This window comes from Mesoplodon mirus (genome assembly GCF_964341445.2).
Source record: "Mesoplodon mirus genome assembly, chromosome: 10".
NCBI lineage: Eukaryota > Metazoa > Chordata > Mammalia > Artiodactyla > Ziphiidae > Mesoplodon > Mesoplodon mirus.
In genome coordinates this window covers 106835186-106849022 of record NC_138986.1, presented here as the reverse complement: position 1 = coordinate 106849022, position 13837 = coordinate 106835186, and the positions used below count along the sequence as shown (strand labels likewise).

Here is a 13837-nt window from a genome sequence, read left to right as displayed (position 1 = left end):
AGACCCCGAGGAAAAGTCTCTAGTTGGGAGGGGAGATGTTTTCCCGTACATGTATTGAGCACCTCATATGTAACAGGTGCAAGTCACCATTCAAAGCGTCCTTTATGTGTGTCATTTAATCCTTATTGATGATAACACACACTTGTATAGAACTTCCTCTGTGCCAGACTCTGTTCTAATTAGTTTACATACATTCACCCATTTAAATCCTCATCACGAAGTGTATGAAGTTGGTAATATAATGATCTTCCTTTTGCAGGTGACCACTGAACCTTAAAGGAGAAACAAACATAGTGCCCTACGGCCCAGGGCTGATCTCAATATTCATAAACCAGCACAGGACAATCACCTTCTCTTGACAGATGAGGAAGATGGGGCTCTAACAGGCTAAGGAAAACTGCCCACAGTCACAGAACAAGTAAATAGCACACTTGGAAATCAAACTCACGTCTGATTTGTTCCAGAGCCCCCATTCTTTCCATTTTGCTGCTTTGCCTCCCAGAGACGTTTTTGCTTTGTCATAAACCGCAGAGCAGAGTGTGGCACTTTCAACGAAGGAAGAGTTTGCCAAATGAAAAGCAGATTAATGAGATATTTGGGATGGTTTGCAGTAAATAAATCTCTTTCAGAATTCTCATGTTCTCCCACTCACATCGTTAAAGCCATAACAGTAACAATTACCTCAGCCTGGTTGAGGCCGTGTGGGAGTGTCTGTCGCCCTGGGAAGACACTGGGGACCCACAAAACTTTCCTTGAGCTGACTGAGCCATAGGTCAGAAATTGGATATATCAGAGGTTGGCTTTCCCCGTCAGAGCCTCGTCTTGCCCCTCCTGTTTCTGGCTGTGTCTTGAAACGCGGTTACCTGAGGAGAGGAATAGAGCTTAAAGTTGGGTCAACATTAAGAATATTAGAAATGTCAATGTCAACCTGTTCTCCGAGACTTAGAGCACCATTTGAACACGATTGCCCGAGACTTGAGTAGAGTCTATCTTTTTTCTTTTTAATAATAGGTAATCTTAGCTATTCCCTGGGAATTAAAAAAATACCCCTTTGAAACTGAGAGGCCAGAGCAGAAATGTAATTATTTCTAGATGATACACAACTGAATTTAAAGCCAAATGCTCGCATTTATATTCAAGAGGAATGTGTGTCTACTTAACGCTGGTGTTGAGGGTCTGGGGGATGTGAAGACAAGCAAGTCCCGGGCCCTTTGTCTAAGAGCTGGGAATCTACTAAGGGAAATGGGGTGTAAGCTGTAATAATCTGTGCTGCGAGGGGAAACGTAGCATTTACTGCCCATCTGCCACAGGCCAGGCATTGTGTCAAGTACTTTATACAAGGCCATGGCAAGATGGATGTATTAGCCCCATTTCTAGGGGAGGAAAGCAAGACTCAGAGTAAGTTGTCCTGGGCCAACAGCACTTTATGAATATGGCTGAGATTCAGACTCAGGTGACTCTAATGACAGACCTGCACTCTTTCCCCTAGGATTTGCTGTTAATTAGGCAGGATCCACTTAATGGTCTAACGTATTAGGTATCCTTCATGGGATTTAAAGATTCACGAAATTAGCTCACCGAGTTGCATAACGTTTTGAGATGACAATTTTTGACGTGGGGTATTTTTTTTTCTTTCTTTTTTTTTTTTTTGTGGTACGCGGGCCTCTCACTGTTGTGGCCTCTCCCGTTGCGGAGCACAGGCTCCGGACGTGCAAGCTCAGCGGCCATGGCTCACGGGCCCAGCCGCTCCGCGGCATGTGGGATCTTCCCAGACCGGGGCATGAACCCGTGTCCCCTGCGTCGGCAGGCGTACTCTCAACCACTGCGCCACCGGGGAAGCCCCTGACCTGGGGTATTTTGAGGAGTCTTGGGCGAATCAAATAATTTTCAGCTTTTTCCAAGGAAAGTACAAAACAGAAAACTTTACCCATTTCTTGTGCTTTTATGTTGGTGGGGTGAGGCTTATGGATGGTCTTTGGGTGAGGGATAGAAGAGGTCTGGATAACCCAGATAGCTCCATTACTTGGTGAGAAATAATGGTTTTGAAGTATGACTTGGCTACTTTAAAGTGGCTGTATCAGCTCAGTAGGAGTTAGCAGTTTGATGTGGCTACCAAAAAGCCAGTCTTAAGAGAAGTATCTCTGGTGGGGGAGGTAAGAACCCCACTCTACTTTGCCTTGGTCAGACCTTAGTTGGAATACTGTGTTAAGTTCTGGGGACTGTAGACTAAGATAAATCTAAAGCAACTAGGACCCACATTCAGGAGAAAGTTTGGATCACAATGAGGAAATGAAATCTGGACGTTTAGGGAAATAGGGCTGTGCAGCTGAAGAAAAGACTTGAAGGGCTGAGATAACAGTCTTCAAATATTAGAAGGATTGTCTTGTGGAAGAGGAATGTTGATTTTTTTTTCTCTGTGGCCCTAAAAGATGCAACCAGAAGCCACAGGCTCTGGGGAAGTGGATTTGTCCTTACAAGGAAGAATTTTTTGTTCTATCTGCCTAAATATGTTTTATCTGCCTAAATATGTTGAGTTTTGCTGTTGTTTTAGAAAGTGGTGGATTCCCAGTCCCTGAAGGTCCTAGGACATGTGCCAAGTAATTACTTGGTGGAGCCATGGCAGAGGAAATTCAAAGGTGGATTGGATTTCACAAGCATCAAAGTCCTTCCCAACCCTGAGCATCTCAGTACCTGTGGACTGTCCTTCCAGGCTTTGCCTCCACCTTTGTCACTAGGGTTGGGGTATGTTTTGGGGGGATGGATAGATGGATGGGTGACGGGGAATAGGAAGAATGTACAATGACAAAGCAGTTACTTGGTCCATTCAAGTTTGGTCTGCCATTTTTAAATTTTGCCTTTCCTATATACTCATTTGCTTGCCCTAAACTCTGGGCACCTGGAGGCCTTTGCTGTAACTGCTTGTGATCCTCAACATCGTACCCCATCTCATGCAATTGGGTTCTTATAAATGTTATTTGACAGTGATTTTTATCAGGTATCAAGTATTGTCAGGCTCCAATAGTAAGCGAATCTAACTTCGCTGTATGTACAAACGCTAGGTCTGTAAAGCTTGTGGCTGCCTCCCCTCTCTGGGGAAAGACAGAACCTGAATTCTTTTCCAAATTTCAGTGAGATGGAAATTTTGGGACACCCATGAGACAGAGAACCAGTCAAAGGGCTTCACACTTAAAAGTAGCCTTAAAAATTACCCATACGCCAGTTGCACTACTCCCAGCTCCCCCCCGTCAGGTAGCAATCTTCAACTGTTTTGAAAGATCTCTAGCTCTTTTTATCCAATTAAGGACTGAAAGTGATTGACAGAAGGTTTTTGCTCATAGTCTACAGCTGAACTCTTGTGTCAACAGTAAATATTCCAGCAGAAGGAGTGGGGGTTTGATCATTTTACTGCTTTCTGCAGGGCAGACTCTGTGGGCTCATGGCAACATCTAATCTTCAGTGACCCCAGTTGTCACACCCAGGAGTAGGTTTCTCTCTAATCCTTTTCAGAGCTATGAACAGCAGGGAAACATGATTTATAGACCAAGAGGCATTTTCATCATGGGATTTGTGAGCATTTCATATCCCTTTCCTCATTATGGATACACTGCCCATCCTTTGGAAGAGACACTAAGGTGTTGGTCAGATCCTGTTAACCTCATTTACTTCCATGAATTCATGTCAAGTGTATTATGTTCATGGAGGAGATTTTCAAAACCCTACCAAATGGGGTTAGAGGAAGATGGGGCTAACTTCAGATGACTTCTCTGGCCAGAGGTTTTCCTAGGCACCAGTAATCATCTGATTCTGCTTTCTAAGGCTGCTTCCCTTACTTACAATTCATACATAGAAGCTAAGTCCTTGATGCAAAGATGTTCTTTACAGCTGTGGGTTTTACCTCAATCTCTGGGCTCCTTTAAAAATAAACTTCGAATATTCTTCTCAACCCTAGTTATTTGAACTCTCTGAGTCTCAGCTCAGTTTATTAACATGATTAATTTGCAGTGGATCTCTGTGGCTTATGTCCTTAATACATTGCTTCACACAGGGGCACCAGCTCAGGAAGATTTTGTCTGTTGCAAATTTATGAGGAAGTTGAATATTTATTTTTAGTACTTTTTCACCACCTCCCCAACATCTACCTCCTGATCAGATACCATTTCTTCTTCTTCCTGTCTCTACATTTCCAATGCCATTAAAAAATGGCCCAATTCTCAGCCTGTTTTCCCCTAGTCCTTGCTAAAACAGTGGCTGATGATGGTGTAAGTTAAGGCACCACTTCTCATGAGGTTACTTGTATTTTAATAAAAATCTTTGAAGGGTAAACATTCAAAGTCCTGATTCTCTATGGTTAAATTTTAGGGAGTGTAAAAAATAGTTTTAGATGGAGACGAAGGGAGTTGGGTGGATTACACAGGACATGGGATGAACAGGGCTGTCACTTTTTTTGTTTTTTGTGGTACGCGGGCCTCTCACTGTTGTGGCCTCTCCCGTTGCGGAGCACAGTCTCCGGACGTGCAGGCCCAGCGGCCATGGCTCACGGGCCCAGCGGCTCCGCGGCATGCGGGATGCTCCCGGACCAGGGCACGAAACCATGTCCCCTGCATCGGCAGGCAGACTCCCAACCACTGCGCCACCAGGGAAGCCCGAGGGCTGTCACTTTTGTTCAGTTACATGAACATGGTGACAGGCAAGCATAAATGCAGAGATGGCATTCCTGTGCTGGTATGGGGAAAAGGAAGAGAGGCCACTGGTCAGGACATTGTTTTGCCTAGGGAGGAAGAAGATCCAGTACTTTGGTAATTTATTTAAGCTTTTGTTTTTTTTTTTGCGGGATAGAGGAGCAAGTAGGGGAGCTCATACTTGAAGCCGAATCCGGCCTCCATACCCTGACACTGAATTAAATCTCAAGACAGAGTTGTGGGTGAAGTAGAAAAGAATAGCTTTATTGCTTTGCCAGGCAAAGGGGGCTAGAGCAGGCGATTGCCCTCAAAACTCTGTGTCCCTGACCTGGAGAGGGTAGTGAGGAGTTTTATAGTAATCGTTCAAAGAGGAGAGCATGATCAGCTCATGGACATTTCTCTGATTGGTTGGTGGTGAGGTAAGTGGGTGTCAGCATCATCAACCTTACGGTTCCAACTGGTTCTGGGGTCTGCGTGTTTGTGGGTAGCACACCATTAACTTCTCCCACCTAGTGGGGGTTTCAGTATCTGCAAAACAGCTCAAAGATATTGTTATGTGTATCCCTTAAGGGGGAACCAAGACCCTGCCCGAAGGCTGCACTAGTGTTTCTTTTGACTATTCCTCCCTTGTCTCGCATCCCCTCCCTTCTCTAATTAGCAACTGATTGAACCTGCTCCTTGGAACTCAGGGAAGGTCATGGAGGCTGAATGAAGCCTATTTCCTGTAATCAAGAAATGGGGGACACCGATACAGGCTTTGTGCCCAGGAGCCCATAGGGTCCTGCTAGGGATCATACTCAGTGCAAGGAGATGTGGAAAATCCAGAGATAAGGAATCATGGCCTCTTACTTTCCAAGGGCTCCTACTCTATGTTGTGGGGGAAATCAGATGCATTCATTAAGAGTCTGCCCGATTGAAGGATGTGAAAAGAGTTATCACAGAGGTACAACTAACATGCTGGGAAAATGTGTGGTCCATTCTCACTGGGATATCTGGAAGGGCTTCCTGTAGAAAGTGGGATTTTAATTGAACTTAAAAACAATTTGTACTTTGAAAAATTATACTCTTGAAAGAACTGAGTTGAGCAAGCGCCTGTCCTCTGATGGAGGGAGGGAAGTCTGGCCTAGTTGAGTGGAGGTGGGAAGGTGAGTGTTACGCTTAGTCTGGAAAACTCGGCAGGGTCTTCAACCCTACGGGGCTTTGAACGTTCGGTTGACTCTTTTCGGTTTTCTTCTTCTCGCATTGGGAAGCCATTTAAGATTTAAGCAGGGGAACAATATTCTTAAAGAAAATAACTATGACCAGGATGAATTGAAGGGAGGGAGAAACGACATACTCATTTACCTACAATTTGGGGAAGAGAGGAAGATTATCTCTAATTCATTAGATGTGCATTGTATCAGCAGGAGGGAAATAAGCAGCATATCTTGATACATAAATCCTCCTCCCATATATGCATTCTTTTTCACCAGGGAGCAAGTATTTGGCAGCCAAGTTATCTTTAAAGTAATAATAAGAAAGCTATTTGGAATAAATGTTTCAGAACCATTTGTTACTTTGCACAGACCTATGAGCAAGTAGGATTGAGCTAAAGCATTTACAGTGGTATGTGGTTCTGCAGGGGCCGCCACCCTATTATATATACTTATATCTTGGCTAAACTCCAGCTGTTGCCACTGCTATTAGTCAAAGAACTGAAGTGTCAACGAGCTAATCAAAATAGCAAAGTGGGAGTCAAGAGTTTTTCCGCCTGTTTCCTAAAGTCTTAGGAAGATTGTTTCCTTTTTATTCCTTATATTCAGAACATAAAAGCCTCCCAGACATCTAATCTTTACTAGGTCAAACATTTCAAAAGGCAGTGGGATTATTTTCCACTTGCTTTTCAGTTTAAGGCAAGTGTTTTAGGGGCTTCCAAAGCCTCCCTCCTGAATCCATTTATGAAAAAAAAAACAAAAACAAAAAATGAAAGGCATTATTAACCCAACTACATTGTCTTGGTGTAAAAATCCTAACATATAGCATAGTGGGAAAAGGTTCTGAATCATGACCTAAGAGATGTGAGTTCTAGACCGAGTTTTGTGAATGCATAGCTTGGTGGTTTTGTCAAGTCTCCTATTTAACAGGGAGGGATTAGAATTTTTCTGTATGGTTTCTGTACTATTCAGTAGTATTGTTCACAATTACTTTTGCCTAAGGAGTTTAGAAAATGGAGAGACACATGATAATGTTGCAGGAAGAGGGACCTCTTCCAGGGCCCAAGAGTGGGCTCTTGTCTACCACTCAGAAAAGAATTTTCTGAGGAGACACACGTGCTGACAAAGCAACAGACTTTATTGGGAAGGGGTGTCCGGGTGCAGAGCAGGAGGGGAAGGGAACCCAGGAGAACTGCTCTGCCATGTGGCTCGCAGTCTCAGGTTTTATGGTGATGGGGTTAGTTTCTGGGTGGTCTCCGGCCAGTCATTCTGACTCAGGATCCTTTCTGGTGGTGCACACATTGCTCAGCTAAGATAGGTTCCAGAGAGAAGGATTCTGGGAGGTTGGTAGGACATATGGACAGGAGTCTCCTCTCTCCTTTTGACCTTTCCCTAATTCTTCCGGTTGGTGGTAGTTGGTTAGTTCCGCGTTCCTTACCAGGACCTCCTGTTTTAAGATAACTCGTGAAAGTGGTTACTGTCGGGCCTGGTCAGGGCAGGCAGTTTTGGGCAGTGGTTTCCCTAAAAATAAGATTGTGGTCAACAATTTTGGGTGGAAGTGATGTGTGTTACTTTTGGGCGAGAACTCACACTGCCAGTGTGAGGCTCCAGAATTCTTTCTCTCTACAAAGATGACTGAGAGAGGTGGCTTTGTCAAGCTGGGGGCAGGAATAAGGAAAACGAAGAGCAGAACTCCTAGGCAGCCCATGATGGGCATGTACAACGAGCGGGAAATGAACCTTTGTTGTTTTAAACCACTGAGATTTGGAGGAATTATTCAAGATTATTCTTTTTGTTTGTTTGTTTGTTTGTTTGTTTTGCAATATACGGGCCTCTCACTGCTGTGAGAGGAAGATAATAACAATGACAAGTAGCAAAACCTCTAAAATGGAGACTATACTCCATTATAGCCAATTAATGGGAGTGGGAAGCTCGGGCTCACTGTCCAGGACATAGAAATAAAAGCTGAGGATGCTCTGAGGCATCTCTTGGACCTCTATAAGCCTCCATCATTTCTGCTGAGTAGGGATAACAGATAAAATGTAGGCTCTTCAGTTAAATATGAATGTCAGAAAAACAATGAGTATATTTTGAAGATAAGTATGCCCCAAATAGTACATAGGATCTACTTATACTAAAAGTGATGACTTATTATTCATGTGAAGTTCAAGTTTAACTGAGTATCCTGTACTTTTATTTACTAAATCTGACAGCCCTACTGATGATCCACAATGGAGGCAGTTGAGGAGCGGTACATGCTGGCTCTCGGACAGTCAGAAATGGCTTCAGCAGATCCAGGTACAGTATGAAATTCTTTTTGGATGTAGCTCAGAAGCCATGGCCAGCCCTTGACTGCAAGTACTGCCTCGGGTTTCCCTGAGGTGGGGTAAGCCTTCCTCTTAATGGCCTTTTGGTAAGTCTGGAAGACCATATCCAAGGGGAGCCCCAAAGTCAGTTTCATCCTCACAACCATGTTTCCAATTCCTGGAATTGGCTGCATGTGACTCACAAGAGCTGAGGAGGTTTGTGGAAATTGGGAGTGTCATAGCTTGAACCCTTTGTAGGTAAAGTTTTGGTGCTCTGAGAGTTTTAACAGGAGCAATGTGAAAGACTCCAGGTCCCCAGGTAGATAGAAACAATCCTGTTCTACCTGTGTGTATGTGACAAGTCTCTAATAGTTCACAGAGCAAATATCTGGTCTTAGAAAGACTGATCCAAGCTTGGATGTTTCTGGTGACAAGGCAAGGTCGTGAGTCTGAAGTTGACCTTTTATGGTTGAGGAGACAATAAGGTTGTCAGAAGGTCAATCATGGAGGAGACGTTGGCTTCATCCATTGTGCAGGCTTGTATATTTGGTTCTATCTAGATTGTGTTTCAAAGGTGGAGCTTGTTTACAACTATGAACATTCGCTGACGTGCTTTTTGGACGTTCATACCGAGAGCTAGAGCAGTGCCGAGGCTCTAGAAATGCCATGGATATTCTGAGCTGTCAGTGGCATTTCCCCGGTACTGTTCCCCTGGTGCCGCTCCTTGAAATGTCCAAAGGGATTATCATCTGTCTTGTGGCGGGTCCTAGCATTGTGAACGGAAGCTGCTGCACCTGGCTCAGAGGATTTCGGATGTGGTGGGAGGAGTAGTAGTACTACGACTATATATTGTATCACAGCATATCTATTCCATCTTGAGAGTGGGGTTGGGGGGTTATGAAGGGGGGCTTTTATTGTACTTTTATTCATTGTACCCTTGAAACTAATTCAATTTTTTAAAATTAATTAATTTATTTTGGGCTGCATTGGGTCTTTGTTGCTGCTAGCGGGCGTTCCCTAGTTGCAGTTAACGGGGGTTACTCTTGGCTGTGGTGCACGGGCTTCTCATTGCAGTGGCTTCTCTTGTTGCGGAGCATGGGCTCTAGGCACGCAGGCTTCCGTAGTCGTGGCACGTGGGCTCAGTAGTTTTGACACACGGGCTCTAGAGCGAAGGCTCAGTAGTTGTGGTGTGCGGGCTTAGTTACTCCGTGGCACGTGGGATCTTCCCAGACCAGTGCTCGAATCCATGTGCCCTGCATTCGCAGGCATATTCTTAACCACTGCTCCACCAGGGAAGCCCGATAATTCAGTTTTTTATAAAGAGTGTGTTCCTAATATTATTCCAAAATTTTAAAAATATGTAGTTGGATAACACTATGAAAAATTAACTGATATATTCTTTTATTATTTCTCTTTGCTCCCTGGATCTTTTTCCCCATCCAGTCAGCTAGGCACTCTGAGTTCACTGCATTAGGAAGGTAAAGACTCAGCAGAAATGAGGGAGAAAAAAAGAAAAGTCTCAGCTTTGGAATGTTCACAACGGAGGCCACAGTAGAACAAGTGAGAATTCTGTGAACAAAAAATAAATGTCATCTCAAATGCAAAAAAGTATTCTCTGCACTGGGAGGCAGGAGAGGGAGGGAGGGAAGGACTGAAGGAGAGAGATCAGTGTGGCCAGGGACATGGAGACTGTGCTTGAGGACGATATGCCCAGGAAGAGAATCAGAATCTGGAGAAGATTCAGCCTGCACGTGATCATTGCCTCCAGCCAGCACCCTCATCTCAGACGTTGGGAAATTCAGAGAGAGAGTGGGAGTACGTCAGGAGGGCCACGCGCAGAGTCTGTGTGGCAGGGGTTGTGGCCGTTCCCTATTTGTGAGGAGTCCCCAGCAATTTGCAGGCCTCTTCTGGAAAATGCTGGCGGACGTCTCTAGTGCTTATGTGAAAGCTTGTTCACAAACCTTGAAAGATACAGATGTAGCTGACAGATAGATGCATAGATAGAAAAATGTCATTAAATCAAAGCTCCAGGAAAGGTTTGGAAAATGCCCTTTATTGCATAGGACGCTTCTATTGTCATATGATGTTAGACTGAGTGCCGGTCCCTTCATCCTCCTTCAGACCACGGCATTCTGTCTGCTACTCTCCCGAGGGTCCTTTCTTCTCCCTGAAAGGGATAAAGCAAATGAGGTAGAACAGGAAGAGACAAGAAGCACTCCAAGCTCTGCTGGTCAGGGTTACCCTCCAGCATTGCCTTAATGCTCAGAGCCACACACACCACAGTGAGCTTGGCTCCAGATCAACTACCACGCCACGAAGGTTCTGGAACATTTCCATATCTCGGCGGAACTCATTTCCACGTGACTCTCTTCCTATTCCCCTTTGTCACAGAAGGCTAGGTCCAGTGGTCAGGGTGAGATCTCGGCTCAGGCCCAAGGCTCTCAGACCTCAAAGTTCTGGTCCTGCAAGGGTCCCTGTCCTCTCTTGAGACCACTCCTGGCTCTCTCTGCCGAGAAGGAGCTGCTGGCAGTACGTCCTCTAAGAGTTGAGGTCCATCGTGCAGACCCTGAGAAAACTCCTAGGAAAAGGCTCCACCTTCTTGTTTACGTCAACAGAGGTCAATGCCTTTGTTAGTGCTGGGTGTGTCCCATTTGATGCAACTGCAGAGCCATTAGGTAAACCAGCACATGTGTGCGGCCCCTTCCCTTAGACTCCTCTGGGCCCTCGTGACATAGGCTCAGAAGACTGCCAGCCTCAAGCCTTACCTCTTCCAAGGGACGGCCACACCGTCTTCCAGGATCTTCTGTCCCATGAATCTCAGTTGCTGTTTGGAACTCAAAGGAGAGAAAAGACCCTGCCTGCGGGGTCTCTTTGGGCTGGGGCCTTCCCCTCTGGGCTGCTCTCCCTCATTCTCCTTTTCTTCTTGCTTCTCTTCATCCTCCTCCTCCTCCTCTTCCTCCTCTACCTCCTCGTTCTCCTCCTCGTCTTCATCCTCAGGGGTGCTCACGGATTCCACATTGCCCATCCATTGGGCAATGTTGAGATGAAAGACACGGCAGCTGAAGCCCTGCAGGACGCCGAACTTCACGTGCTGCTGGAGGATCTCCAAGGTGGGGAAGACCCGGCAGCAGGCCATGCACCTGAAGCCGGTCTCCATGGTCAGCATCCAGTCCGCTGTCTTGGTGCTGGGTCTCTCCTCGACGGCAGGTGGCCCTGATGGGCTGCCTGGCTCTGCCCTTTCCTCATACTCTTTCTCCTCCCCAGTGGGCTCACTGTCAGACAGGAGGCTTTCGGTGGACACATCAGAAGAGGGGTCAGTGGCTACTGCACACACATCCTCAGGAAGGGTCACTTCTTCTATCGTCAGCTGCTTTTCAGGCAACTCCAAGGGTTTCTTTGTCTTCCAGGAGACAGCGACACCCTTGTTCACTTGTACCTGCATGTAGTATATTTTCATGCCCCTTTCCTCTTTGTCTGGGTGCAGATAGTTCTTACAGGGTGAAGAGGGTGAGGAGGAGACACAGTGTGATGGGGAAGCGGTCTCTCCTTCTTCCTGATCCTGGGCTAGGGGTGGTCTAGGCTGGGCAGTGTCTCAATGAAATCTCCGGATTCCTGAAAAAGGAAATGAAAATCATAATAACATGCATGGGCCATGCCGGAAGCTGAGGGAGCAGGTGTGGTAGACGAGAGAGGGACATTGGCACGACATAGCTATGTCGTGAGCTTGGTGTCTGTTGGCCGTAGGACGGAGTGGTGTATCTGGTGTCATCTGTGGGCTTTTCATGTGCGTGGGGGGGGATAATGGAGCGGTACCTGTATACAGGGGTGTGGAGTATGGTGGTGAGGGCTGTAGTATGTGAGGGATGCGGCTGGATGCGTGTACAACGAGGAGTGTGAGTTTGGGAATATCGGTGGTGCATTCCTTGTGGAATGGGGCTGTGGTGCAGGAGAGTACTGTGGAGCACGTGCTTGGGGTTGATGTGCACTGAGAAGGGCTGTGCCTGGAGGGCGCGTGTATGTGTGAGCTGTGTGCACCTGAGCTGGATGGTCCTGCTCTCAGGCTGGAGGTGTATGATGCAGAAATCTGTCCTTCTCTGGAAGCAAAGGCAAAGACAAAGCCTACATTTTCCTCTGAAGATGCTTAATCTGGTCCCTCTTCCCTCCACCTCAAGCCCAGACCTTTCCGGCCCCTGCTCCTTGACTTCCCCACCATGGTAGTAGCAGTATTCACACACACACACCCAGAATCAGCTGGCATCCACGCCCTCGGAACAGCTCAGCCATCCTGCCCAAGCTCCTCCACAGAGCCCTCATCACCTCTGATGACCCTGGATTTCCTCTCAGCCTCCCTGGGATCTGTGTGCCTCCTGCCTCACAGCCAAGCACCCCCTCACCTGAGGAGCCCCGCGCCCTTACCAGCGTAGCTGAGCTTGCGCAGAGTAGAAGTACAGAAGAAGTATTTAGAGGCAGAGGAGACCTCCCCTGCCCCTGGGCTGCAGCCTTGGGCCACCACAGTGGATCCAAGCCGAGGGGGATCCTCTGGTGACTTCGAGATTCCTGAAGGAGGAATGAAAGGCTCAGGGTGGGTTCATCAGTCCTCTGTCCACAAATATTTACTGAGTGTGTGACACGTGTCAGGTGCAGTGAATACACACAGTTGAGAGTGTGGTTCCCAGTGGATCCTCCAGGATTTAATTCCAATCAATACTTATTCTCTCACTGTCTAGTTGATAATGTAGGCCTCGGTGGTGACTGTGAGTGTGTGGGAAGAGTGAGTGATGTGTATCAGTTAAGTCTGTGGTAAGTGTGGGGATGGCATGGGGAGCACAGTGCAGACGTGTCTATCTGTGTCTGTGGCCTTTGTGTGCATGGTTTCTGTTCACAAGTCAGGAATTCTGGGACATGTAACTTTTCCTCATTACATGGTGTGGCTTGTATTTATGGTGCGTGTTCATTCATTCATTCACCAAGATTCAGTAAGCAGCTACTCCTGTGTATCCGGCACTCTTCCATTGTTGTAGTCTTTGGTAACGCTGCACATTCTAGTAGGGGAAGACACACACTAAACAAAACTACAATAAATATATAATACATCAGCTGGTGGTAAGTACATAAGGGTTGCCAGACTTAGCGAACAAGAATACAAGGCACCCAGTTAAATTTCAGTTTCAGATAAACCCAGAATAATTTTTTAGTGTAAGTATTCCCATGCAGTATTTGGCCTGACTTAGTTTTAGTGTAAGTATGGCCCATACAATATGTGGGACATACGGATACTGAAAAATTACTTGTTGTTTATCTGGAATTCAAATTGAACTGGATAGCCCATATTTTCTCTGGCAATCCTGACATGGGTTACTGAGACTGTGGTTTACTGTGGTTTGTACAAAGCGGGTCTGGCATTACTCAAGAATGTGTTATAAGTGTGGTGTGTATGACACGTGACTGGTTCTTATAGAGGTATTTAGAGATGGCTGAAGTTAGCTGTGTTTGTGCAAGAGTTGAGGAGATACATGTATATATAGTGTGTGTGTGTGTGTCCTATATATATACTGTGTGTGTCTATATACATGTCTCATCTCCAGCGTTTGGTGTTGGAGGAGAGGATTGTGATACAGGTGGGTTGTATGAGAACGTAGTATAGGAGGGATGCGTGTAT

At 46.1% G+C, this 13837-nt stretch overlaps 1 long non-coding RNA gene across 1 annotated transcript in view; it reads right to left on the bottom strand.

The window, feature by feature from the left end:
* Positions 1–266: 266 nt before the first annotated feature.
* LOC309811062 overlaps positions 267–13837 on the bottom strand; it is a 160634-nt gene continuing 147063 nt past the window's right edge. The window contains exons 2-3 of the long non-coding RNA XR_014295099.1: positions 682–863; positions 267–545 (exon numbers count right to left, since the gene is read on the bottom strand). This is a non-coding gene — a long non-coding RNA (uncharacterized lncRNA). The remainder of the gene's footprint in view (positions 546–681; positions 864–13837) is intronic.